Here is a 27770-nt window from a genome sequence, read left to right as displayed (position 1 = left end):
CACACGTCACCTGAGACCACCAAATTGTTTTCATAGGCCAGTGAGCTCCAATTAGGAGTCATTCCAGCACAATTTCATTTTCAGCTGAGGAACTTAAATTACTTGGAAGCACATTACACATGCAGAAAGAAATTAGAGAAATATTTTTCTTAAGTTACTGACCTGGGATACTTTTCCCTTTATTAGTTCCAGAAACTTCATATTTGTGCACATATTGCATATCACCTCTCCCAAGGAAAAGGAGAAAAGAGCACCTGGGATCAGTCACAACATTTGCTGCAGAGATCTTGATTATTTCAACAACTGTTAATTAAATATAAATAACACTTTTTACTAGAAAAAATGGGTGACAAAACCGACCAAACAAACAAAACCAAAACAAACAAAAGAAAAACAACCCCCAGCACCCCAAACAAACAAACAAAAACCACAAAAAAACTCCCCAAAAACCTAAAAAGGAAAATTACCAGAAGCCCAAAAATAGAATAGGTCAGATGAATAAGAGATAGCAATACCTTTAATATAGAGAACTTCTAAACAGTTAAAACCAAGTCTGCCTCTTTGTTATTTGGAAGCTTGGTGGGTATGTTTCCCTGTCTAAATAATTTTGTATCCTAAGCCTTGATTAAGTTACAGACCCATGATCTGTATTGTATGTTTTGATCTTTCTTCATTTTTAAGTTTCAGTGACAGATTTTCCATCTGGTTAAATATATTCTATTACCTATGAATGGTTATTTCCCCTTTGTACACACAGAATAAGATCAAAACCTTCACTGTTTACTCATAGCAGACATTTTGGCTTCACAGTAATTTTTACACCTGCTTACAAAGCCCACCTGCAGCTTACTAAAATACATGTTTAGATTTGCTCCCAACTGTTCCTGTGGCTTCTGTGTTCTTGTTTGCTTGACTTCTTCATCTGATCTAAACACCCACACTGACTGAGCAATCCACAAAAGTGAGTATCTCTTTGCAAGTAGTGATTCACTTCTGCTGTTATTGCTTCATTTGTGCTCTGCAGGAAATGAAAACTGAATGCCCACAAAGGTGCCTGTCAGCTCTTCCACCCAATTTCAGCAAAGGTCATGGCGTTCTCAGGGGGCAGTGTGCAATTCTAGTATTCAAAGTCAGCATTTTGTTGAGTGCTAAATTTAGTAAATGTTTTACCTACCATACACCATCTCAGAAGTAAGAATAAGGACCTTAATGATCCTGCCAAATATCCACTTGCCTAATCTATCCAAATACTCATTTCAAAGATACAACTTGATCCTGAAACAAAGATCTGTTACTCAGAACTGACATTCTTTAAAGAAAAGCACTACATAAGAAATAATTTGCACAGCTCTGGAGCATTTCTTTTACAGCTGTCATAGTCAAGAAACTATTTTCAGCACTGTGCCATGGAATGTGCTAACTGGCAAAATCAAGCTTAGAAGGCTACGAGCTTCAATCCGTTTTGGATCATAAGAAATCAATATGTTCATTTGTCATCTCAAACAGCCATGCCTTTCTCTGTGAACACCGTGCAAACCAATGTGCATAACAACTTCAAAACATAAATATCAGATGTGAGAGTATCGTTCGGAATACTTGAAGTTAATACTCAGGTGCCATGTTGATAAGCATAGGACAGATCTTTGGAGAAAGACAAAGATAAATAACAGGAAACATCAAACATGCTTTCATCCTTCACAGTTCATTAACATCTGAAAGACGATACTACCCATTTAATTTTGGATATGGTATGGTGATATCAGCCCAATGTCCTAGCAAGAAAGACTAGATCCACAAAAAATAAACAACCAACCAACCAAAAAACCCAGTCAAACAAAATAGTATAGAATCACTTGAGTTGAAAAAGACCTTTAAAATCATTGAGTCCAACCATTACCCCAGCACTGCCAAGTCCAGCACTAAACCAAATCTGTAAGTGCTGCATCTACACGTCTTTTAAATATCTCCAGGGATGGTGATACAACTACTTCCCTGGGCAACTTGCTCAAGGGCTCATTTTAATTGACAGTTTTCAGTTCTGTTCTGGGAAAGGCCAGAAGTTTCTCTTTTGATACACTTAGATCCTCATGTGTAAGGGCTGTCAGAAACTCTAGATATCTCATCTTTCCCTCCATCTTCTTAAGGATTTAAAGTCTATGAGTGGGACCAAACAAGTGCTTGTTGAGCAAACATTTCAAACAGTTCCTGCCACTTCTGTCAGAGAATGACAGATCAGGACCCTCACCAGTTCAATATTTTAATGACAAAGGCTCTCATCCAAAGTATCAGTGACTATAGTTTTCTTTCTTGAATCAAGTTTCATTTCCTCTGCTCTCTAGAGCATACCTCTCCCAGTGCAGATACCCTCACAACCCCACCTGTTCACTTTGGTTCAAGCATTGCATGGTATAAGAGTTATCAAGCCAAGAATTTAAGCAAGCATTACTCTGTAAGCTGGTAGGAGAGTGCATTTTTTTAAGAAAAGGAAATGGGTGGCAGGGTGAAAAAATTGAGAGCAGGTGCTGTACTGCACCCTGATGATGTCTTCAGTTTCTTTGTGTAATTGTTTGCAAGCATTATTCACTTTTCTCCTGAACCTAGAAGAATCTGTTTATCCTTTTGTGGATGTACGTCCTTATATTCATGTTATTGTACGTGATGAAACTTGTGGGAGTTAGAGAAACGTGAAAAAATAGTGCATAGGAAGGGTTGCATTTGCTTAATTTACTGATTTTCCTGTTAGGCCAGGAAATTCCCCTCCTGAGGTCACAGGTCTCTTTCTCCCATAGTTCTCCATAAGCTCAGTGCTTCAAATCAGGCAAGACTAGAAGAAAGTGAGGGTTCACAAATGCAGACTCCAGAGAACCAACCAAAAAGCATACATTAAAAAGCTGGTGATTTCTCATCAGAAACATGACTCTTGAAATGAAAGAATAAGACTTTCTGGCTTTAGCTTGAGTGCCTCGGCTTAGTTCCACTGCTACAGTTTTATAGATTAAGAGCTATTGCTTTTTAATGTGATTAATGTGGAGTCATCATCTCTAATTTCTAAAAGGAATAAACAGGCCTCTGGGTAATGCATAAATTTATTTATTGGGATGGAAAACCAATAACATTAAAAAAAATAAGAACTTCATCCTACACATAGATGGTAAAACTTATGTATAGCAATTAATATGGATAACTACCTCTGTGTATTTGTCACACAATTCTCCTTCCCTTACCTGGTATTAGTCATTACTGCTGAATAATGTGCTAAAGCTGAATACTGACCACTGCCACAGGAGTAAAGATACTCTAGATATTGCCTTGCAGTGGCAACTGGAAGCAATTACTTCTTTGCTAGGTGTTGCAAACTTTTCAGATATAGAGGCTGCTTTTTTGTCCTTTAGGCAGTGCCTAACAAAGCTAACTCTTACTGATAGTCCTGTTTCTGGTAGACACTAACTTAGCTTCTCAAAGGCCCAGGGAAGAATGAATGGTGGCACAGGTCTGAATGTCACTGACATATGGATGCCCCAGTGACCTTTACTTACTCATGAACTTGGCTGCTGGTGACATGTGTACCTTTATCTCTGTCTGGCAAAGTTGTACTCATAGATGACTGGTTGGCCAGAGCTATGGACCTTGATCAGGTTTCTCAGAAACAGGAGTTGTATAATTCAAGTGCAACATCTTACGGAGTTTTTCAGTGCTTGTGAAATGTCATGCATCTTATCTTTGTCTACTACCAAGTTCAGTGCACAGTGTCCCTCTAAGCAGTGTCCCACACTGCTAAGTCATTTTCAATCAAACGACCTCGGAAGCTTCAAACAGTACAGGAATCAGTTTACTAGATTAATTCCCTCTTCCCCCAAAAAGAAGATATTGCTACATGATGAAAATCCAGTCTGAAAGACAAATTTAAGGGGTTTCTTTAACAAAGGTTGATTTCTCCAAGTAGTATATACTTCTTGCTCCTTAATAGGCAAATCAAATATATACCTGACTGACAGAACTTAGCCTTGCAGCTCCAAGACTTCGCCAGGTGGCATTGGCTGAAACTTAAGTAGAGAAGACCAGATTTAACCCCAAGGCACAGCTCTGCTGCCATGGAAATAGCTGGTTCCCTCGAGATCTGAATATGCAACTCCAAAAAATAAATGGAAATTTCTACTCAGCCTATGTGAATTCAATCTTTTCTGACTATCCCCATGATATTCAGGAAAAGGTATACTGTAACACTAGCATTCTAGATAATGAAATTTATCAGTAGGTGGAAAATTTACCATACATTTACACTACTGTAATCTTCATTTACATAGAATTGGACATGAATATTTTTTTCCAGTATATCCAGGCACATTTTTCAAGACACTGAACAGATATTGAATAATGAACTGGTATTATACACTACTGTAATCTTCATTTACATAGAATTGGACATGAATATTTTTTCCAGTATATCCAGACACATTTTTCAAAACACTGAACAGATATTGAATAATGAATTGGTATTGTAATTAAGTCAGAAAAGATACAGAAGCAAAAGAAATGCTTTTGTGTAACACTTCTCAAACATCAACACAAAAGTCCCTCATTATCCTGATTTAGAAAGAAAATAATTGGGAACACTTTAACTAAATTTACTGGGAAAGAAACCATGTTTTCTGTTCTCTTATTGCTGATACATTTGATATCTAAAAAAATGCAAGTCTTGTTGAAACTCTCCTAAGTGGATTCCTCAGTATGAAATGTAATGCATCTAATTTATGTGCCCAGTTTAGACCTTACTTCATTGAAAAGTTAAGATTGTGAAGCAGAAAGGAAGCGAAATTCAGATGCTGTAATCCCCTGTGTTCCTTATGCTGTATCAGAAGGTAGCAAATCCTCTGAGAAATCTTCAGAGGGAAAGTCAGTTCACCTAACTTGTGTGTCTGCCTTCCTTTAACAATCAGGGCTTGCACAGGAGAAAACATTGAGATCCATGAGCCAGGAGTGTTTCCTTGTAGCCAAGAAAGCCAGTGGTATTCAGGAGTGTATTAGGAAGTACATTACCAGCCCATCAAGAGAAGTGATCCTGCTTCTCTACTCAGCCCTGGTGAGGCCACATCTTGGCCAGCTAGGAAGATGAGTTTATGTTGCAGCCTTTCCTTCAGCAGAAGCATTAACAGTTGCTCTACCCAGAGGCCAATTTTAATGTTAATATCTTTGAGAGTTTCCCCTCCAGTTAAATTCAGCTTTCAACAGCCAGTAAATTCAACCGTTATTAGAGGAAATACAGAGACACCCACAGAAAAAAAATGGATCTTAGTGAAGCAAATAGTAAACAACTCACTGAAAAATGGGGCTGTTCCTCAACCTTCTTGCAAGAGGCTTTAGAAATATGTTTTACTTAAGCAACATTTTCTGAACTTATTACAGATCAACAAGAACAATATGTGGTCTGTATTATGAAAGAAGTTACACTACAAAACCTGCAGCCACATCTAGCCTTAAAATTTTTGACTGTGGAGTTCACAAATCAATTTCCTTGACACTCAGCTCCTGCACACTCATTTGTTCTCTCTTCTATGCCCTTCCTGTTTTCTAGAAGAATGAGTCAAGTTCCAAGTCCTGCCTAATTTTTATTTTTTTATCCTGTGCCCAAAAAGGTTAAAAACAATAATTAAACCATGGGCTGGAAAATGTGGCCAAGAGTTTCATTCCACTGGCACAATTATCTACTGTTAGAAAAAGCTCATGTCTGCTAGGGAGATGCTTTCTATGGGATTACAGAACAAACATTTTCCAGAGATTAATAACAGTATAACACCTCATTATCTGCTGTTGCAATCACCAGGTATGTTCCTTTGACAGTAATTTTCAATATAAATTCCTAACAGTATTTTCATTTAAAAAAACAACCAACCAAACAAAAAACCCTACCATACAAAAAATAAAAAAACCCCAAAAAACAAAAACCAAAAACCCAAACAAAACTAAAAGCCTGATAAAAATCCAAAGGAAACAATTTTCACTGAAACAAAAGCTGCACGCTGCATATAGGGAGCAGAAGATAAAAGGCACAACTGAGATGTTCATCCCTTTGCTTATGTTGGAAGTCTGTCAGGACTTAAAAAGCGAAGTCAATTTCTTTCAAAGCACTGTCAAAGCAGGAAATTCTCACAGGACAAGCCACCAAAATAGGCCCAGATGGCAAACAGGAAGGTGTTAAATTCAGGCCTACACAGAGGTGAAAGGTTTTGAATTAGCACACCTGACAATATTCCACTGTGGGAAAAGAACGGACACAACAACAGGAAGGTGCCAGGCCTGGTGAAGCAGATCTGGGTAACTTATGTGGACAAAAATTCCCTTCATGGGAAGCAGCAGGGAAGGAAGCATCTGTTTACACACATGCCATCCCACGCTGGGGCAGTGGCACGTACGCCTCTGGGTACCTGGGACTGTACAGAAGTGGTACCTCCAGAAGAACACTCTGGGGATCCCACCACTGAGAGGACCATAAGGAAAAGGGCCAGGGGAGACACTGCAGGAACTCACATCCCATTTGCTGTTAAATAAAATCTGTACTTTTGACTTTGGCATATGGTTTGATTTGCACCTTAATTTGGGCAGAGGTATCTTTTAATAACTGGACTCAAATATTATTTCAGGAGTGGGATCATGACATTATGTCATTCAAAGAGTTTGGGAAGGAAATCAGTGTAAGAATATGTGTAGACACTGTAAAATAAGACCACATCTTGTTGGATTTAAAAGGATCAAAGAAATTTCTTTCCATGAACTCAATGAGGTACATGAATTATACAACCAAGATTCCATCAAACCACCTGGACAATGCTGATAAAGCTGCAGTTATTTAAAGAAGAGGAAATACCTTGTATGAGTATGAGAAAGGCCATTGCAAGGAAGGATCAGAATTTCACTGAGGGGGGTGTTAAACTGGCCCATAATGGAAGAGTTGTAGATCAATTAAATGTTGTGCAGCCTGGAAAATGAGTCAGATAGACAGTGACTAGTAGCTCAATTCCACTGCCCACATATGGGCATCATGAACATTTTCGCATGCCCGAGGCTGTAACATGAAGCCAAACTTGCTGGTCAATGAATAAAAGATCAAGTATCCATTGATTATAATGTGGGTTTAGCCATATAGTCATTCAGATAACCACAAAGGCATTTATATTTAGCTGTCTTAATCTCAAGAGGAAAATGCAATTGTCCCTTTCCTTGGATTTTCTTCTACAAAAGGAAAGAGGAGAGAAAGATGTCACACACTAGCATACCAGTATCCAAATATCTCACAATCCTCCCTGTGCCTTGTTCTTGATACCATAGATTATGCAAATCATTGGCTAAAGCTTCTGGAAAGCTAATGATACTCTTTGAGACCTTTATTTCCAACAGAAGCTTAACCAATACCTATCCTTCTGCTCAAAGGCTATTGCACTCAAAATAATAACATTATTTCAGTTATATGCAGAACACTTTTTCCAAATTCTCAAACATTGTAAAATATAGTAGCTCCCTTTTATGAAAAAAAAAACAAACCCAGACAAAAGAAAAAAAAAACACAAAACCCCCCACATTTTCTATGGATAAAGTCAGAAAGATATTATCACTGAAAATAAGACGAGAACTCTGATAGTTTCAGTAGACTTTTGCTAGACTATATTAAGATTCTTATGGGAAAAGTATGACCTTCATGTTTTATTTGAAGACCCAAAATCTTCGAAAACACCCGATGATACAAATAAAGGATCTTTCAGCATCTCAACATAGTTTATTAAATCACAGAAATAATTGAGACCCAAACACTATTTCTCAGAAGGAGCTAATTTGCAGCTCTGTGATGACATCCAAGTTGATGGTGTTAAATCACCTGGTATGGTACAAATTCACTTTTTCTTAATGTTTGGCTTGAACTTCTGAAATTCAAATAAAAGACACCTTTAGACTCTGGACTCCAAATGCATTAGTCAATCTGCCAATTTCTAGGATCAGAGACAGATACCAGAATTACTTGAAAGGGTATTGCATCAAAACTCTCAGATAAGAATAGACAATTTTATTTTTCCCAGTTTGCATAGCTTACTCTATAAACAAAAGTAAGATAATATATACTAAAAATAACACATAATATTTCATTTTGTACTTATTCTTAGAATATACTGAGAAGATAGCTGTTGTCCTATTTTTGCACCTTACAGCTAACACATACATAGTATCATTACAGTATCCTATAGCATCATTATAGTATTGTATTATTATACAGTATCATGACAGATAATACATACCATACATTTTCAGGCAGATGAGTTCTGCATTTTGCTATATTTCTGATATATATATATATATATCATCTCTATCAGAAAAAACTGATTTTATATATATATCTATATATATATATATATATATATTTAATATCACTGTAAGCAGTTTGAAGGTTTTATAATTCAAACCAAAACAGCTTCTGGGAACACCAGTATTTCTATGACCCTACACAGAAGTAATAAAGCAGATGTAGAAGTAGAAGTAGAAGGATGTCTGTCTTTTCCACCAATACAAAATACTGAAGGTTGCAGATACAATCAATGCACATTTTGGGAAAAATATAAGACTTGAAGGTCTTCAGGTATGACCGATCCCTTTTTATGTAAAGAGTGCAAGATCAGCAGCCAAAGGCTGTATTTTCTGCTTCTGCTTACTATATAATTGTACTTACAGAAAAAAAAAAAATCTTGTTATTGCTGTGTGGGCCTTATTTCTCAGGGAAACAGACTGCCACAGAAACCAGAGCTCTGAAAGCCAAAGGCTGTAGCACTTGCCCCAGAAAGAAGGACTTCTACTGTAATTTTTATAGTAAATAGTTTGCTGGCAAACAAACAGTCAGCACTAGCAACAGGAAAAAAATTCAGTTCACTTTCTCTGAGGTGACCAAGAGAAGCTAAATAAAAGTTGAAAAAGAAGGTGATTTCTATCTCAGAACATTACACTGGAGTAAGGCCTTACAGGTACATGGAATGCAGAGATTCATCAACAAGAATTGTTGGGACTAAGACTTGCTTTCTTGTGGAGAAAGTGAAATGCATTTGTAGAATGACAGACATGTAAATTGGAAATTAAGAGATTTTGAAATGTCCTAGGAACTGTTGCCATAGCTGCCTTCTCTCTGTGCCAGTATAAATTTCCTTTTTTCTCAGCAACAGGCTGAGGTACAGCATTTAAAAAATGATATGTTTCTTATGAATAACTGCATCAACAGAGACTTTTGTAGTCACTTTCTCAAGCAGTCAAGAGGCAGCACTTTGGACAGTGATAGGATTCCATGTGATAGAGATCAGGTAACATCAGCCTCACGCCTGCTATTTTCCTCTGCATTTGTGGACAGCTTTCTGTTATTCATAGAACTGCTCAAGCATTCAGCATCTGCTGTAAAGTTCCAGTGATTTAGAACCATCTGCTTAAGGTTTTATTTTGACAAGCTGTTCTGCTGCTGAAGTTCTCACAGTGTTTTTCATCCTTTTACCAAATGACTAGTAAAAACCACTAAACACACTTGTGAGCTACCTTTGGTAAATGCATTTATTTCTTAAAAGATTGATGCTGATTAAAAGGACCATGTAATGGGAAAAAGAACCCCAAGCAGGTCAAAGTAAAATGCTTTAACTGCTTCTCAGCTGTGATTTAGTTTAACGAACATTTTTTGCCTTCCTTCATTTTTCAAATACTTTATAAAATAGTGTTTATCTTGTACCACACTCTATCTCTTAGTATTTTATTTAATTTGACTTAATAATTTAATTTCCTTTTGAATAAAATTGCTTTTATTTCTGTTAATTTTTTTTTTACTGCCTGGTTTTCAACCTGTTTCCGTGTATTTATCTATGGGTATGGCTAGTATATGTATTAATTTCAAATGCTTTCTGTGCTGATTTACATTGAAATGGTACTGACATTGCCAGTCAAATAACACCCAGGAAGAGCTCATTGAGCTACTCAGGTCAGATCACATCATTCACAGGACTCTCCTTCAGGGAGTTTCAGGGTCATTTTCAGACAGGAATACCCACCAGTGAAGCAATCTTTTCACCAACAATCTTCAGTAACCCAAACACCATTTTTTTTTCAATGTGTCCTGTGGTTTAGGGTGTTGGTACTGATAACATTCCTGCATTGTCCAGTGCAGGGAGCTGGTTATTTTCCCTGTCATAGCAAACCCTGGTACCATTCAGCCAGCTGGAGGAGATCTGCCAGATCACTTCAGACACACTCACACAGTACAAGGGAGCAAAATATTGCCATTTCAAAATGCCACAACAGGATTAAATTCTGGCAGGTTACTCCTTGATTTTCTTTGCCAGTGCTTCTTGTTTGACAAATAGATTCATAGACTTGATGTGCAGACCATTGTGATCACTTGGTCTACAATGGATATGATTTTCTCAGATGCTGAGTCAAAGCTTGTTTTCCAGAAGGATATCTAATCTCATTTTACAGACTCAGAGCCAGAGTACATCTATTGCCTTTCCTGATAAATTGTTAATTACATTTACTGTCTCTGTTTCAAGGTTGAGTGTGCATATCTTGTTATATTTTTGTCTGTAAGTCTGAAAGTTTACCTTTATTTCCCTTGATCAGATTTAATTTTAAATTAGAAATGTGTCTCTATATAGCAATCAAATCACCTTTTAATCTCTGCTTTGATTAGCTGAACAAACTGAGTCTCTATCACATGTTTTTTCTTCTAATTTACCCTTTGAATGTGGTCAACAGACACTGTCCCAGCAGAATCATAAAATTATATTTGATTGGAAGGAACCTTTTAGATCACCTATTTCCACCCCTCCTGTCATGGGCAGGAACACCTTCCACTAGACCAGGTGGCTCAAAGGCTCATCCAACCTGGCCTCAAACTCTTCCAATGATGGTGCATCCATAACTTCCTTTGGGTTACCTGTTCCCATGCCTCACCCCCCTTACAGTAAAGAATTTACTGTAAATCTACACACTTTCACTTTCAAGCCATTCCCCTTTTCCTATGACTACATGTTCTTGCAAAAAGTCCCTCCTCATTTTTCTTGCAGGCCCCCTCTCCCAGTGCTTTCAGCCTGCTTTCAAAGAAGAGGTGTTTCATCCCTCTGCTCATCTTCCTGGTCTCTGGACTAACTCCAACTGCCCCATGTCCTTCTTATGTTGGAGACTCTGGAGGTAGATTCAGTGCTGGAACCCACAATGCAGCAATCCAAATGGGGTCTCACAAGAGAGAGGGAGAGGGAGATAAAAATATCTCTTGGCCAGCTTCTTTTGATGTTTAGCAATAGTCTCACTAGCCGTCTTCAATAGAATATTCTTTCTCTACAGTCCTCTTTTTGTTTATCCAAAAGTGGCACTAGCATAATATTCATATATTACATCTCCAGTTCTGAATGACTGTTTTCCAAAAGAGTTTTTTTGTTACTTACCTAGAACATTCATTCCTTGTCCTCAGATCAATTAACTAACCTTCAGCTGTTTGAAATCATGCTTGGTTGGAGAGCAACAATTTAACTGAACAATACTGATCACTCTTTAATGGAAGCTCTCCTGTTATTTACTGTCCTGGCCATCTTAATGCTAGTTATAAATTCATTCAGACAAGGTTTTATATTGTCTGCATTCTTGATAAAATTATTGAATAGCACTTGCCAAAGCACCTGTACCTTGAGATAAGGCCCACAACTGATGAATTTTCACAAACAACTATGTTTGGGAAAGCCTTAGTCTTTCTAATTTACATATAATGCAGATTTTAAATCAAGCATCAAGAATAACTAGGTCAGATATTCTGACAAAAGTCAGATTTACAGTCTTTTCTTATCAGTGGTTTGAACAAGAAAAAGGTAAATGTGTACATGCAATACTTTTTTTTTTTTCTTTTGTATCAACATTTTCAGTTTATTGTCCTTTCACATGATGTCTAAAAGGTAGCATAATGTGGTATGAACAATTCTCAGGTCATTTGGATTAGAGCTTACTAGCAGATCTCAAGAGAAAACAAGGAAAGTGGAATTTTTGCTGAATAAGTGGGTTTCTAGTTGGGTTCTGGGCTGACCAGAAATAATGTTAATATCAATCAATATTCATCTAAATGAGCTAGAGTTAAATATAAAACAATTAAAATATGGGAAGATCTGTGAGTGATTGAAAGATCAAAAGTATGAAGGATGATGATTAAGCAAGACAAGTTACAGAATGTGATCTAGATTACATGGTGAAGTAGTCCATTCAAAAGGTAATTTGAATGCTATCAAATGAAAATATAATGGTGAGCTACATAGTGGAAGAACTTGCTGTAGCAAAGTAGCAAAGCCTTCGGATGCATTAAAAGGGAGACAGCACCATAAGTAACAAACTAGATGCTATGTCAACTGGGAGACTGATATCAGAACAAAGCTGTTCAGCCAGTATCTACATATTTAAAGATTTCTCAAAGCTTTAAAAACTTCATGAGGTACAAGAAATAAAAATGAAGCGCAGTAAGATAGTGTGACTTGTTTCATATAATGTATTAATCCATTAATCCATCAGTAGAACTGAGAAGAGTAGCTGTTGAAATTGATGTTTTGTAGCACTTTCACAATCCTAACTTCTCTCCATTATCTGTCTTCCCATCTTCAGACAGCTCAGAATCAAGCATGGACTACTAGAAGATAAGGAAGGGCAAAGGAGAATCTAAGGCTGAATCCTAGCTCTTACTGGTGCTTGCAGATCAAGTCTAAATATCTTTCCTGAATTTAAAGTTTTAAAGCAGATGTCTTTGTATTGCTGTAACTGAGATCACTGACTTATTCCTAATTAACTGGGAGACCATGCTCTGGTATACAGAACGTCCCTTGCAACTCTGGAGTGATCTATTAATCTCCTGAACTGAGACTGATTGCTACGAGAAATGAAATCTCCTAAACCAAATTTTCTGCATGCAAATGATCTCATAGGAAAACACATCAAGCAGAAGTGAATTCTTTTGCATCTCATGGTAAATGTGAGATGTATTTAGATAATATAACATTTCCTTTTTCATCCGCTCACTGCACTTTCACAGGTTTAGTAAATGTATCTGTAGTCTCTAAGTCTCTAGTTTCTTTTGCATGCTACATGCTTATTAATTTAATATGGAAGTGGAAGGTTGATTAGTTACACTTTAATTAATGTAATAATTGTGTTTTCAAAGTACTTTTGACAATTTCCTTTTTACAGTTTCGAACCAAGTTTTTTCAACAAAGACAGTCTTATAAAATCTCATCCCCTGTTAACTTAGTTTATCATAGGATTATACCCAGTTGACCAGGTATTATCCCCGTAAATCTAGTTAACTGTTTAGGCCTTTTTCTATGTCAATGTCTTTGTATTTTCCTTCAGAAATTGTCCTGCCTGTCTTCAAACAGCTCCCTCAAAAAGCCTTTTCTTTAAAAGCCAGAAAAAGGTTAACTTGATCACTCTTGCTAAATATCTCAAGATTTTCTCTCACCATTCAACTCCAATAACTCATGAGTCTGGGTTTTCTATCATTATCATTACACAAAATCCATCAGAATTTAATTTTATATACAGTACAGAATCCAGTGTGGTGTTAAAAAAAAAGTTATCTGTTTCCTACTGCATGGTAGCCTTTTACTTTAATCAAGAAGGGATGAAAAAATAAACTGCTAAGGTACAGAGGTCATTTTTGCTAGTATAGCAATTGCTATGTTAATTCCTGTCTCTTAAGTTGCTGCCTAATGGCTCATTGGTAGCTGCAGCTCGTGCTGTAGAATTCATTTCATTTTGACATGTGTTGTTAGCAGCTCAGAAGCATAATGGCTGACTGCTAAACAAGAGAAAAGACTGGGGGCCCTATTCACACCACCAAATTTGTTTGCAATAACATTTCTCTAAGGATTTTTAATCTGCATACTCATGTGCTTGGGTTAAAAAACCCACCCCCACACACACAAATAAAAAGACCCAGAACTTTATCAAGGCATGATTCACCTTATCCTAGCAGTAATGTGACAAGCTGCTGATGATCCAGATTCAGGGTTTATAAAAATGAAAGCTGACCATGAACACCTGAGAAAACCTCCATATTCTTGAGGATAAAATTCCTGTCATCAGACATAAATATTCACAATGCACCTGCCTGTTTCAGTCCACTTTGCAGTTTGCAGACAAAAATAAGAACCTCAAGGACACAAGCTCTTTTCTTCTGAGGTAGGCAAATAGGTAAGAAGTTAAAAGTAGTCAGGTGAATTTCTGCAGATGGCTGAAATTAATTTGAGATAAATCGTACCCCATTCTTTCTACAGGTCACATGAACCTATTTGTGAAAAAGTGCAGCTGTGTTTAAGACATCTGTGGAATATTTTGACGTAAATTTATAGTGTTTCATCATTATGAAAAATAGGCAAAACCTGCATTCAGACCTCAGTTCCATGCTGGAATTCAGTATGTCTCAAAGCAATTATTCAAGAGAGAAGAGGTCATTGCAATAGCCATGTTTTAAATAAAAATTATATAAGGATATGTGCAGTTTTCATTATTTATATCATTCACAAAAGAAATAAAAATGAAATCCAGGTTACAATATCTCTTCAGTAGCTGCTTTGCAAGGAGACTTTTACTTGTTACTGACATTATTTCTTCAGGTGGTAGAACAATTTAGTGTACTATTTGCTATTCCCAAAACACCAGATCATAATCAGACATTCATTCTTTAAATAGTGTAACAGTGTATTGTACTTTTTTGAACTTCATGTTTGAAAAAAACCCCAAAACTGTTACAGCTCACACTCACTATCTAATTTCCTACATATCTCCTGTAGTGCCTGGTTCATTCTGATTCTTCATTTTTTGATTGCTGTCCGGCAACAGAGTTACAGACAGGGCTTAGTCTAATGCTTAGTTCAATGCTACATCTCTCTTCTACCAAATAAAAAGGATTAGGTAATACATAGGGAAACATTTGGATTTTTTTCCCCTAATTTATTTACTGAATCTGCTACAAACACTGTGACTTTTATGCTGGTAATTGATCACTAGAATGGTACTTGACTGCTGAAGAAAAAGCAAGAGAAAAAGAGAAATAAGGGTAAACTTCCTAGCCTTCTGAGTGGCTGGTTATAGTTTCATACCCTTATGTTACCTTGAAAGAGCACAACAGCTCTGAAGGAATATATTAAGCTCCATAGTTTAGATTATGTTGTATGAATGCATCTTCTTCTAATACCAAAGTGAGCTATGAAACTGAGTCAGGAAAAGGTTTTTTTTTAAAATCTGGTTATTATTATTATTGTTGTTGTTGTAGATCGCAGAATTCTAACATCCTCCAGCTCTAATATCTATAATATCTATTTTATAATGAAATAATATATTCAGTTTGTCCACAGATACATGAATATTAGGTCCCTTCTGGTACCAATCTGTTCCTGTTAGTGAATTTAAAAAAAGGGGAAAAAAAGGAAAAAATATTTAGAGGCAGCTAAAACTAGCAAGAGCTAAGAAAAGAATGAATCAGCTTCCAGCTTGGCACCTCAAAGCTCAATGTCAATATGCAAAATCTACAATTCTGAAAAAACTAGCAAAAAAATTAATCTTAAAATTCAGTTTGCCTGGGGTAATAGAGTGACATTTTTCAGCTAAACATATATTGTTATGGAAAACATCACTACATTAAACTGTTCAGATTTTACCAATGGTTTCTGTCTCAAAACACACAGAAGCTTAAGAAAATATTCTTGCCCAATTTTTAGGCAAGACTTATTCTGCCTCAAGATCCACATTATCATGCCAGAACAACTTTCCCCATTCCCAAGGAGGTACCTGATGCCCAGAGCTGGGCCTGCCCTGCTGCCCTGCAGCTGTCCTGCTCCTGCCACCCAGGCAGCTACTGATTCTTACTGCACCCTGATATCTGCTTTGTAAGACCTAAATCTCATTCTCCTGCTGAGAGGCAGCCTTATGCTGTTCCTGCACTTGCACCCTGAAGCTCTCCCTTCCCCCTGACCTTGTCTGGTCAGTTTGCACATACTTCATTGCTGCCTTGTGCTCCATCCGACTTTGCAATCCCCAGCTACTGATGGTTCCACTTCCAAAACGGAATTAAATGCCTTACACTTAAAGTGCTAATTGCCTAGTAATGAAACCTTTAATCATCAGGTGATTAAAATTTTAATCACTAAAAGGCCCGAGGAAATCCACTACATAATGCTGAAGATCAATTTCTAAGTTTTTTTTTAAACATATGCTTCTAGTGCAAATTGCCTTATGTTGTAGAGATGAACAGTGCAATATGTGAAATGTGAAGTTCTTCAATATATCCTGTGCTGAGAAAAAGGTTGAAAAAAAATTGAAGAGTGAAGCTGTAACTGTGAAATATATTTAATGTTAGATTAGTTTATAAGGGGTTTTTCTTTTTAAGCTTGTTTCAAAGTCACTAGGAAAAAAATATGCTTCTGCATTAACTTTCCAGCAACTAAAAACAGATTCATGAAATCTGCTTTTCCAATCAAATGCTAGATGAGAGCTGAAAATACAGATTGAAAAATGTCTAGAAGGAACTGTAACTGTTTTGCCATATTGAATAAGAAATAGTAGCTATTGTGCACACAAATCTAATCTCTTCATCCTAAAAGTTTGCAATGAAGTTTAGCACATGGATTCCAAATTAATGTGCTAGACAGTAATGACACTACTAGCTCAATGAGCCACAAATGAAGAAAGATTCACCAGGCAGAGGAAGCCATCTGCTACAATCCACTGTATCCACTTTAAAAAAAGTCTATACTTGAAAAGTTCCCTATACTCAAAGAGGTCTGTATGTACCAGATCTTGGCATTTCATAACCACCCATTAGCTGGCACAGAGCAGTGGGAAATCCACAGCCTGATGGAATGGATTTACAAAGCTGTGTTTAGGAAGAAGACAGGTGTCTCTGAGGACTTACACTGTTTTTTCACAAAGGTATGTTGGATGATGCATTAATCATTTGTGGTTATATTATACTGGTAGCAAGCAAATACAAAACATGCATCAGAAAGGCAGCATCTGACATCAGGCAACCACAGCTGGTACAAGACAAAGGAGGAGCTTGTCTGCATTTCTGAACCTCCCCAAATTCCTAGTATTTCCTTATTCTATGGTTTCATGGATTTTCAGGCTTAGAGACTGCCATTTCTTGTGTTTGTCCTGTTTGTCCTTTGCATTTCTAGCAAAACAAATGCTTCATGTACTTTTTGTTGTCATCCTATAGTTTCCTGGACTTACAAGCAGACCAGGCAATTCATCTGCTAGGAGTCCTATTAAGCATCACAAAATTCAGGGTGAATATAGGGGCATGTAAGGGACATAATGGCTATGGAAGCTCGCAACCATTTTTAATGTTTCAGCATACTGCTCTATTGCTTCTGTGTTGTTTAAAGCATTTTCAGTCTTTCAGATGAAGTGCATGATAATGATTCTTTACCTCCCTGATAATAAAGAAATATCAGGAAATAGAAAGGAATTAATGGACCTGAAAAAATGGTTTATTATGGGCAGTAGGCAGGTTTGTGGAGACAAATATTCAAAATCTACAAGGCACAGCCTCACATGTCTCAAAAATAACTGCATAGCTTCAACTTCAACTGATTCTGAAAAACAATTAAAGTACATACTTTTAATCTGTAAGAAACAGAATAATTTTAAAACCAAAAAGAACAACTGAAATGAGTTACATGTATGTTTATGCTACAGTTTAGTGTATTTTTAATCCCCAAATTAATTTAAATTGGAAGGAGAAAAACACTCAAATAAAACCAATTTTTTTTTTTTCATTTGTAACAGTCCTGTACTGAAAGTACTATAGGTACTGCTGCTTAATTTACAACTGCTTTTATATTTGCCTTCTAATTATCTTCATACATTAATGGTTTATCAGTGATTGGAGACATCTTCTGAATGAAAGACATTATATAGCTAAATTTCATTCTATTCTGGCCCATTTGTAAAGGTCAGCTAAGCAATGAATCAATGCAGTACTAGAAGGGGGCAGTTCTCTTGAGACTGGAGGTACCAAAAGGGCTGACAAACTGGAGTTTTGCAACATCAATTCAGTACAAGGGACACGTAGCAAATCCAGGCTTCCTACGTTAAGCTGGTCATATTGCACTGATATCGAGGGAGTTGAAGCTGCTTACGTCAGGTTTGAATTAGACTCAACACAACAGTTGTCTGGGATACAAATTCCTCCAAATAAATGGAGTTATACCAAGGATCAGACTGACCATGCTGCTTACAATTTCAGGCCACTTGCCTGATTGTTTGTTACAACTGCTGAGAGTCATGGACTGCAATATAATAGGACCTCATTCTTTGTGCATCTGGCCATAGAATTTTCACCTCCAGGACCTTCTTTGTTTTATTTTATAGAAATTCCTGGGGTTAATTTCTTTGAAGATAGGTCAGTATTCCAAATTGTTGTCTCACTTATGACCTGCTTTCTTTCACTAGATCTGGTTCAAAGCAATAGGCTGACAAATCAAGACAACTATATTATTTGCTGAAAAACACTGTCTAAAAAGATAGTTACACAATCATTCTATACAACAATGTGTGTTGGAGGCTAAGGACTGGTTTAGATACCACATTTGACCTTTAGTTCCTTGAAAAATTAAGTATGAAAAGTCTATCTGGTGCTTAAGTCTGAGTCCTCAGTAAGTAGCTTTATTTATTATTTTCTCTCCCAAATCTTTTCAGCTTGGGTATGAAGCCAAGTTCTATACTGTTCTAACTATGTAGCTAACACTTTAGTCCCTCTTTTCCATTTTTAATAAAATTTCCTATATAGCTTTTCTGCATTCTGATTTCTCATTCTGTATGCAATGAAGGTGCAACTACCCTTCTGCCTCTGTAACATTTGAAAATATTACACACAGACATGTCTATTATTGGAATAGCCTCCTTCTTCCTCTAGAAGCGCCCTTCTAAAGAGCTTTTTACTAAATTTTGTGTTATACTCTATTTTTATTATGGTCTAGATGTACCCTTGGCTGATTTCTGGCTTTCCTTTTATTAAGGATTTAAGTTGTATTTGGTGTCTGCCTTTTTGTGTTCCAGATTTTCCCTTTGCAGCCCAAATATTCTTTCTGGTTTTCATCTGCTTTAGCATGCCCTTGATTCTCCCAACCTCTCTTGTTTGGTGCTTTGACCTAATTTCTGCTTAAGCCCTTTCCTGTTCGAGAAAACTGTGTTGTTTGCAAATTCTTTTTTTCCCACATCACATGGCTGTCACAGATTTATCTAGAACTATGTGTATATCACTGTTTGTGAAGTAATTTCACTTGTTCATGGAATTCTAATATAAATGTAAAATCCCGACTTCTTTTTTTTTTTTTCCTGAAGTTGTGGCATTCTTTTCTCCTTCATCTTTTTTTGTCTCCCTTGCTCTTTACACTGCTTTCGATTGTCCCTCTTAATCTTGTTTATTAGTGCCAGCTATGTTATCTTGATTTTAATCACACTACACTTATCTAGTAGTTCCTGATTTCTGACTGAACCAGCAGCTCCCATCAGTAATTTCATTCCTCTCCCCTGACGCACACTTCCTTCTGCTTTACGGGCATTGACAAAATGCTGGGCAATCAGACCTTTTACCAGCCAGACTTCAAACTGAAAATACCTAATCTAACTTTAATGGTTGAAATGTGTGTGTGTGTGTAGGGGGTGACTGAAATGGTTTTGTTTTTCCAATCCATCACTATCTTAGTTGCCCAGCAAGGCTCTTAAGGCACTACCAGACTGTCACCTGAGAGAAAGCTGGGTCAATACCCAGGGTTACAGAAGGTGCAAGCTGACAATATTAAGTATATTTAGTATTGTGTGATTTTCTGCAGAAAAATGAGTGTTCAAAAGAAATGCCTTATTGTGTTGCCGGTATAAATAAACATCAGTTACAACTAGGGGTCCAGACAGAACTGCACTGTCAAAAATTCTCATTCTCATTTCTTGATCATTCCTCAGAAATATGATCAAAGTCCCCCACCCCACAAAATCTGAAAAATGTTTTTGGTTACTAACATGCTTTTAGTAGCAGCTACTTGTAATGATGTGCAAATCACCTTCCATTTCAGCCCCAACCAAATACTCAGCCTGATCATGGCTTAAATAATTGAAGGGATTTATTGCTTTTGTGTATGATACTACCATTCTAGTTTCATTTGAAGTGACATAGACCAGAACAAATTAGACAAACATAAAAGAGTGTCTAAAATCCTGTCCTTATTCTGGGAAAAAAAGGCAAGAGTCTTCTTATTTTTAAATAAGGGTTTCCTTATTTATTTCAACAAGCTATTCTACTTCACAGTAGTCAATTTCTGCAATGATCATCATAAAAAGTAAGTGCAAATAGATATCACAGTTATATGCTATGCAGTTATATGCTATCATAAGTGTAGGAAATAATATAGGAAATTTGCAACTGTATAGCTTTTTACATGAAATATTGTACTGCAGCAAATGTTATTCTCTTTTTCAACTTTACCATGCATTTCTGGCTATTATGCATCTGTCAAAAAACACAGCAATTCTGAATTAGGAAACTGAATGTACTAGGGTATATAAAACAAAACTCTATGTTCTTAAAAATAAAGAAGCTTTTGCATATAGAGAAGAGCTTCCTATTTCTGAGAAAAGGTGAAGAGCTGGAATGTTCATCTTTGAGCATAACAATAAATTGAAAGGCAGAGAAAGAAACTGTAAATTGTGTACTGAAAGATATGTGTGTACAGAAGCCATCTAGAAGCACAGGCAGAGCAATGTGATGGTGTTCTGCAGTTGTGGTGAGAGCTTTTGGCCCTCTGAGCCTTCTGCCAGCTGCCTATGCAAATTATCAGGCATTTTTCTCATACCTGTGGGTATCCTCCCTTATGATCAGTCTGTACCAACTAAACCATATTCTCCAGGTACCCTGACACACAGCACTGTGTGAAGTGCACATATGCTTCTATCATCCCAATCAGCAGGGAAATATTCATGCATATGCATCAACTGTCCACTGTTAATTCAGGTGCAAATAAAAATGAAAATACAATTAATTAGACTTGGAGGAAGACTTTATTTTGATCTCAGTCCAATACAAATCAGAAATAATTCAGCTGAAGCCAGCAGAGTCAACCTTATACTGACTCAGTGTGAGTTCAGGCCCAGGTCCATGGTGCCTACAATAAATTTTTCTATTTTTTCCTCACTGAGTTTATGGAAGCACTCAATGTTGTTGTTTTCCTTGCCCAGAGAATAGGGATTTCATTACCTTAAAGTGGCAACTGTAAAGATTTTAAAAGCTATATTTGTAGAAGCACACATTTTTCTCCTTTACATTATCTTAGCTACTGATTAATGCATATCACGTTATATAATGCAGTCAACAAAGAGAGCTCTGAATGGAGTTTTCCTGTGCCAGCACCTCTGCTGAATTCAGTATGATTACATTTGCAGAAAATACAGCCTTTTCTTCTTCTTTTGTCTCTTTTCTTTCCTCTCTGTACTGGGACAAATACCCTACTTATTCAATATCAAGAACCAAACCCTTTGTAGTCATCTTGTTTAGGAGACTTCAGTTTTGATTTCCTATCCAGAGATGTGAATGTGAACTGAAGAGCACAAAACTGCAAAACATTTACCACTAGATTGCACAGCATTGGGACTCCCCTCTCTTGAGTGTAACAGCAAGGTGTTGTAGGTATAACATATGCAAACCCATTCAGTCCTACTCACCAGTTTGCAACCTCTGAAAGTTTTTAATTTTTATTTAGTCTGAGGTAGCATGTGGTCTTTTTTTAGTATGTGTCACGGATTTGCTACTCAGTTACCACCAGGTGGTAGCATTTTAAAACATTGCTCTTATTTTGCAACTGCTGCCCCATATTATTTGGCATTTTTTCTGTGGTTTCTTGAAGAGGTTAGTATTGAGAAGGTTGGCATGATAACCCAGTTTAGATCAAATTGTCACATGAAGAGTTCAAGTGTGAACTAAGATAGAGACGTGGAAAGGCTTCCATCCAAGGAGAGACCAAGAAGCCTGGGATTATAGGATTGTAGGATGTCCCAGTTTACATTCTCACAATACAAGAAAAAAAGATTTCAGAATGAGGAAAATGCAACAGAAGCAAATTTAATAAAAAGGAAAGTTTTTCTTGCTTTTAATATTATATTAATTGACCAAAGTTATTTTATTCAACTTGGTAAAAGTAAATCTAGTTTTTAACATTACTGAGTATATCTACACAGTGTATAAAATACATTGTATATAGAGACATACTTTGATACTTCAAGGCAGAATTCTATCCATTAAACCCCTTCATAAGTAAATTTGAAAAATTTCTTGCATCTGCCCTTGAAATCTTGGTGGGTTTTTTTACATGAATTGAGAGAATGTATGGGATTTGGTGAATCTCTTAAAAAATTTTTCTATGTTCACTGGGAGGGTTTTGCATTGGTGGCTGATGAGAAGAGATAGAGAGTTATTTTCAACCACTACACTGCTGACTCTTCAGCTTATGTTTTAGGCTTTGTTTGATGTCTTTTCCTCCTGCCTACACTATGATCCCTGAGAATAATAAAGCCTCTAGTAATGAAAGAATAATGAACCAGATATGTGACTAGAAATTTTGCTATTTTGAACACCTTTCCCATCAGCTCTTTCTTACTTTTTTCTGATTGCATTTTATCAGTTCTGGCATTCCCACCCCTTTTTTGCTGCTGCTTAGGCACCCTTTCCTTCTGTTTTTTGCTCTTGTTCTTGACATATTCCCATGGCAGTATAGCCATGCTGAGACAGAAGCCCTTTAGATAACAAAGGATGAAAAGCAGGCCTCAAGTAAGGAAGTAGAATTCTAATAGTTGTAGAAAATCAAAATACATAATTTACACAGGACGTGCAGAAGACAGTAGTTGTGCAGGGTAACTACAGATTACAGCCTTGGAGAGTAAAAGATCATGTTGTAACTTGCTGGAACATCTGAGATGAGTGCATTGCAACGTGAGCAATGTTTATTTTTATTGGTAGGTGCAGTGGTATTGTTATCTGAGAGGATACACTCTAACACGAATAAGTAATTACATTTAGTGAAATCTAGCTTATTATTATTGAATGTTGCCTGTTTTGGCAAAGAATTAGGACAGAAACTACCCCTGTATTTTGGCATTTTTTTTGCATTCTTTCTGTTAAAAATAATTTCCTCCAGTTTTAAGCTATCTACTTATTTCCATTAATTAGCTGGGGAAGAATAAAATACTGTTGCAAGAGAAGTAACTGCATTTCCCAAGTACCCAGGTTCATCAGAGATGCAGAGCACTATCTCTTAAGAATTTTGTCTCCATGTTTGAAATGTTATGTAAGCTAGAAAGTATTTTGCTCCCACAGCAGAATTTTTCCTTCTTAAAAATAAAATAAGGATTTTACATGCATGCACATACTGCAAAGTGTTACATCTTCCTTTCTCTCCCTATCAACTAAATTAACTCCAGTGTTAGCAGATTTAAAACTTATTTCATGCATTAATTAGAAAAGGGTGTCGTTCTTTCTCTGCAGTAGGATAAAATGGGTTTTGCCCTCTTTTACTATTTTCTTTCCATTAGGAAGCTGAAACTTTTGTCTAGTGCAGTTGAAGATCCTGCTTTCTATGCTGTTCCTCCTGGATTGATGAGAATATAAAAATAGCATCTTGAAATTGTATATTATTTTCAAACTTGTGGAATCCTTAGCCTTTCCTATAAAGAATCAAAGATTAGCAATTGAAGTGCATTCAATATGTGCATATACATTAAGCCTAATTTAAAGTAATTTCCTAAAAGCAGAACCAATATTGTAAACTCAATATTGTTTTTATTTCCAAAGATTCATACAATGGTTTGTGTTGGAAGGAACCTTAACGACCACCTGGTTCCTACCCCTCTGTCATGGGCAGGGGCAATTTTCACTAGGCTCGGTTGCTGAGAGAGCTCCATCCAAGCTGGCCTTGAACACTGCCAGGGATGGGACATCCACAACTTCCATGGATAATTTCATCTTTCTATTTGAGGCAAGAGAAAATGACCACTTACACCTTTGGCTTGGAATCTAACATCACCTTTATTAATTTCTGGACTTTCACATTAATTGATCATTGGATATTGAGTGATCCTTATAGGTGTGGGAAAACACTAATTTCTAACCAATAGTTATCATACATATGGAGTAGCATTAAGAGATTTCAGATAGCAGTTTAAGACAGGAGATGTGTCTCATTATGTAGCAGATGGTATTTAAAAAAAATATCAGAATTAAAATTAAGATTCAGCACCAAAAATCCTGATTTTTCATATTTGCACTCTGGTATAGGTATCTTGTTTTTTCTGTCGGAGCATATACAGATCTTTTGTTATGTAAAATAAGTTTCAAAAATTTTCCTTGGTATTTCAGCTCCTGTATTAGAGGTAGCTGGCCTTGGCAATTTGTACTACTGTTGCTATAAAAGAGATTTCTGTCAGATTTCAGAGATTTTACAGATACTGTCTGAGAATTTATACAGAGAGGTTTGTTGATGTTTGCATGGTTTTCAACTTGTTCCTTGAAAACTAATTAATCAAGTATAATCATCGGGTGTGTGAAATATTTATACACTGTAATTTCCATTGCTGGAAATGTTTTCATCATCTCAGTATTGTCTCTTAATGAAAAGAATAAGGAGAGAGAGGATGAGAGGGACATATGTATAGGGATCATTTAACCTTCTCCTCAAACCAATAAATTTTTCCTATGAATATTATATTTTTATACTGACGACTTTTGAGATCTTGTTATTTGAGATTTACACTGCACTTAGCCTAATTCTGTAGCTTATGCTGCTTCCCTCCTGAAAGAGGGAGTATAATACACAAAACTGCAAATTCCACAGGAAACACTGAATCCAGGAAGTTTTTTGTTGATTTTGACCATAATAGAATGTTCCCATTCTTACCAGCTACTGTTGGTTCTCAAAATTGTGTTGATGATTCTTGAAATCATTATAAAACTAAAGTCTGGAGGTTCCCATTTAGATTTTTACAATGTCTGCTTGGATATTTAGAATAACTGGAATAACCCTGGGATTAAGATAGGCCTCTTTTGCCCTGGAAAACTGTTTAGGAAAGCAGCCTAACTTTTGTGGAAGTGACAGAAATTTGTTGGAGGTAAAAAGCTTTGTTTTGACCTCTCTTGGTGAGAATAAATTTTAGATAAGCAGAGAGACAAGACTGTGGACAGTAAACAATATTGCTTTCATTGGTGCAGGCTAATAGAAGTTGGCCTGTAATGAGAAAATCAGAAAAACAAACATGAAAATGGCACAGCTGAGGGAAACACTCTACAGATCTGCACTCTTTTCATTTGCCTGATAGCACAGGCAAAATTGTGATACTTGAGCTACAGTACAGAGCAAATGCATCCAGGAATGTTCAGCATGGGGAGAGAAGGTTTTTCAGTGATGACTGGTTATTTACATTTACTAGGTGGTCTGATTTATTAGCTGCAAAATATAAAAATATGTGTAAGAAGTGTACCGAAACAAATTAGGTTGTCCAAGAAACCTAGGAGACAGAGAACTTGTAGAGTTGAAAGAACAATTCTGTTGAGGTCAAACTAAAGCAAAATTGAAATATCTTGTTTATACTGAGTAAAAAACAAGAAGAAATTGATAGAGATTGATACAATTTTAGGCTTATTTTTGCTCACCTATGAGGAAGCAGAGGTTTTGTTATTACCAAAAGATAAAGAAAATGTGTTAATAAGTAGTGAAAGAAATTAACAAGCAATAGATTAATTAATTTACTTTAGTTTCCCAGGCTCAGCTGCACACATCAGTTGCACTGACTTATTGAATGAATTTTTGTCCCTAAGGACAATTTAATAAATCAGACAAAGCAAAATATCAAGATTTTAGTACTACATAGCTATTTTTTTTTATTTTTTCTTTTGCAGGATGTCTTATTTTGTGTCAGTACCCTACACTTTTATGTTAACTTTCAATCATCTTTGTATAAAAGCTCCACTAATTGTGATCCAATGCAAATATCTATGCAGGACAACCAGGAGCTCCTTAAGTACAGATTGCTTGTGTTAAAAGCCAAATCTCCAAACACAAGTAAGGGCAAAGAATGCATTTAGTACAGAAAATTAATCAGGCAGCTATTGAAGTCTTTGTTATCACACATTCCTCAGAGCCAAGGGCAGTAGTGTCACACAGGTGGGTGCAGGTGAGTCAGTGGTAACAGTACCAATGACTATCCTGGCACAATTGGAACCTTTTCTCAAAAAACTGCTGCGCCAGTCAACAGATGAGCTGTTATTGTCAGACTCAGCCCACCGTGTAAATCTTCTGCCTAATAAAAATTCAAATTAAAAATATTCTGATAAAAGCACTCATTCTCTATGAATGCTTTGATGTTTTGTTACAAGACTGGTAGAAAGCTCACTGAATCATAGGAAAGATTCCTATGGGCTTTAGTGGGCATTTGATAGGGCTTTTTATGAAATAATTTGGTTTATGATTTTTTGGCAAACCTCATCTACAAATATAACTGCATAAGCTTCTCATATTAGTTAATTACCTTTATCTATGAGATTAATGTCTCCGCTAATTTCAATCACTAGATGACAAAAGGATTCCCAAGTAATCTTGCTATAAATTCATGTGCCTTTTGTATGGAAACTCTTTGTCTGTCCAAATCAAATTCTCATAATGTCACACTTGTTTTACAGTCATATTTTCATACAACCTCTCTTCATTACATCTGAGAGTTTACCTTTTCTTGTTATCTAGTCATTTTGTTAGTATTGCTTTGAAGGTGCATATTAATCTGTCCTAACATTGAAGGCAAAAATAAGATTTTTTTTTTTTCATTCTTCTGTGCAAGACCTCAATTCAGGACAAAATATAATCATATGTTATTGGTTTCTAAAATTTCTACATATGTCATTTCTGAAAAATTACGCAAAACAGCTTTGATTTTTGTCAGATAAAAGGGAATGAAGTTGCTTTAAAATAATAAATCTGCACCAATACGTATGCAATATATGAAAATGTAGACATTATATCAAGATCTGTTTGTAGTTGGAGCTTTACATTCTCGGGAAAAAAGTACAAAGAAAAACATGGGGGAAGTCATCTATGTGTACACATCTGAGACAGATAAAACTATTTTTATTTTAAATTAGGTTTTAAAAATTGTTCACTTTCTAAATCTTAAAGCTATTTCAGATGAACAAACACCAAAATATTTACAACTCACAAAAAATATACTTTCAACATGACTTTCGAAGTCCACTATCTTTATCTATGACAACATGGATAATTCAAGGCAGATTTTACAATTCTAAAAATATCCTTTAATCTTACAACAAAATGCTTACAAAATATTTCACTGCATGTGCATGAATTAAAAGAGGTAGGAAAATGTTTCTTGTGGATTTGATGTGAAAATCAGTATCAACCAACCTTAATGACTGCAGAGTAAAATGCTCCAAAAAAAATTAATGCCTATGTTAAAAGTACCCTTTCATTCCTTAGTCTTGTGCATAATTATTTAGTATTTATTCTGTGTTCTCTATATCTGTATTTCTATCTGTGTTACCTTTTCACTGGACCTTAGTACAAGCAGTGAAAAGGGCAGTGATGAATTGTTTACTCATCCCTCATTAAGAGAATCTGCTGCATTTACATGGCACTGGCCTTATCCTCAATATGTATAAACACTGAACAATTATAAATGTGGTA

The sequence above is a fragment of the Pyrgilauda ruficollis genome, unplaced genomic scaffold, assembly GCF_017590135.1.
Source record: "Pyrgilauda ruficollis isolate IOZ18807 unplaced genomic scaffold, ASM1759013v1 scaffold40, whole genome shotgun sequence".
NCBI classification, from domain to species: domain Eukaryota; kingdom Metazoa; phylum Chordata; class Aves; order Passeriformes; family Passeridae; genus Pyrgilauda; species Pyrgilauda ruficollis.
The sequence above is the reverse complement of the archived record's forward strand: the minus strand, read 5'-3'. Positions refer to the sequence as shown.